The following is a 2,497-nucleotide window of genomic DNA, read 5'->3' as shown; positions in this document are numbered from 1 at the left end:
CACTACCATGTGGTCCCAAGATGTCGGAGAAGCAGCACGGTCGCCGGAGTCGGAGAAGATGCACATGATGCGCGGCGGTGCGAGGGAGAGGCGTGGGAGAGAGAGGGAGAGGCGTGGCCGCGCAGGGGAGAGAGAGTCGCGAGGAAGAGGGGGTTGTTGTGGCGAGGTGGAAGACGTGCGCGAGAGCCGGCTGGCAGAGGTAGACGACGTGCGCATGTACTTAGCAGTTTTCGCTGTTGCATCTATCATGTGCATGTGCCCATGATTATGCGTGTACAGCCTTGCCGTGATGTGTGGATCAAATTGGACGTGGAGTTAATTGCGGATGGCATGGTGATTCTCGGATCGAACCTGTTCCTTTCGTTAGTCACGATTAAAAGGAAACAACGGGTGGAGTCCATATACAGAACAAATAGAGAGATTTAGACTGAAAAGTAAAAGGAAACAACAGCGTGAATCATGGATGGTTGTTATTAGATGAGATTGAAAACAAACGGAGAAATTTCCGTAGACTCCTGTGGGCAGTTATCTGTAGCAACAAATAATCGTGGGATTGCGCCGTGGCAGCGTAAATCTCGTTCTTTCTATTTTCTCCGGACTGAATAAAAGGAAAAGAAGGCAGCGCGTAACGTGGGTCTTCATCTATCTCTTCCGGCCGTCGCGTGAAAGGAGGCGGATGACCGCGTGAGCACGATCTGCTTGTGCTTCTTCTTCGGTCCGACCGAGCGGACCGGTCTTTAACCGGACCGGACCGAAGATTTTTCGGTCCATATTTCACAGACCGGACCGGGTGTTTTTTCGAGCGGGCCAGGACCGAGCTGGGCGGGACCGAGCGGGCCACGAGCGGGCCAAAAAGCCCGCTCGTGTCGTCCACCCTGAGGCTCCACCTCCATCATCCCCAACGCCGATGGGCTCTTCAACCACGCCAAGCCCCTGGCGTCGCGCGGCGGGCTCCTCCTCGTGCGCCTCTTACCTGCCCCGCTCGACTTCGGGAAGCTCCACCTGGCGGTGTGCCACCCTCTCGTCGGCCACGTGCACGTCCTCCCGCCGCCGGCCGTGGACCTGGACCACGACCGCCTGGGGGGAGACGTTACGGGGTACGCGCTTCTCACCGGCGCAGATCACCACGGGCACGGGCACGGACCGGCGACGGCTTTCCGTGTGCTCTTCACCGCCAAAAACCCAAGCGACGACCAGCTCGTGCCCGCCTACGCGTACTCCTCCGCCTCGTGCAGCTGGAGCGCGCCCATCGAGTGCCCAGACGTCGGCGGCCTCACCATGTCAGGGCCGCCCGACGGCGTCGTGGACGGCTGTGGCACCGTGCACTGGCTATACACGGACCACGCATGGTACTACACCCTCGACGTGAGTGCCGACGCGGCGCGTGTCTCCCTGACCAAGCTACCCATACCAGTCAGCTCTGGTTGGGAAGGACCACCGTTCCTGTGCACCGCCGGACGAGGAAAAGCACTCTCGTTCGTCAACAGCATAGACTATGGCAGGATGCTCGAGCTTTGGACCAAGCGGGAGCAAGACGACGACGACGATCATGGTGAAGAGAGCTCCGAAGGCTGGCTGCGCTGCATGCTGACCACGCCCCAGGGCCAAGGGCCGGAGGCATCGGAATATTTTGGGATCCTCGGCTTCGCAGAGAGCAGAGGTGCGATTCTCGTCCATGGTGATGTCGGCTTCTTATGTCTTGACCTCGAGAGCACGGCGCTGGAGGAGATCAGGGGAAGAGAGAGTAGCAACAGTGGCGTGGACTGGTATCCGGGGGAGCTCAGCATTAGGTTCTGGTGTACGTACAACCACCTTGTGTTTTATGACATGGACTGGTCATCGTACATTCTCCACCTCCTCTATGGAAGCCTAGAATGTACAACAATGAGGTGAGGCAGATGCTTGCTAGATTTATCAAGTTTGGATTGATCAGCAACAAATGAGGGAGATGCACGGTTGCTCGCATTGGTGAATCCCTAGCTGTTTGTTGATGCATGTTGCATTGGATTGATCAGCAACAAATCTATGCAATATAATAATAAAGTATATGTACCTACACTAGTAGAAAAAGGGTCTAATGTGCAGCTCATTAGTCCCGGTTTGTATTCGAGCCGGCACTAATTTGACCATTAGTGTCGATTCCAACGGCTAGGCGGGCCACTCTCAGTAGTACCGGTTCGTGGCGAACCTTTAGCACCGGTTCGTGCCACGAACCTTTACTACGGCGCTACAGCTAACTGTTAGTAGTAGCGCGGTCCACACCCGCGCTACTACTGTTGACTATATCAGCAGCGCTTTTCTGAAACACGCTACTATTAATTAGCTGTAGCGGTTTCCTAGCCCCTCGCTACTGCTATATCTTTCATCATCCCCCCCCCCCCCCCCCCGCGCTTCCTACCCCGTTTCAGTTTCAATAAACTGTAATTTCCAGCTACTAGGTACTACTAGATATCAATTTCATAAAGCATTTTTAGAAAAGACCTATTTTAATTGTCAA

The sequence above is a fragment of the Triticum aestivum genome, chromosome 3B, assembly GCF_018294505.1.
Source record: "Triticum aestivum cultivar Chinese Spring chromosome 3B, IWGSC CS RefSeq v2.1, whole genome shotgun sequence".
NCBI lineage: Eukaryota > Viridiplantae > Streptophyta > Magnoliopsida > Poales > Poaceae > Triticum > Triticum aestivum.
This window is presented reverse-complemented; position numbering follows the sequence as displayed.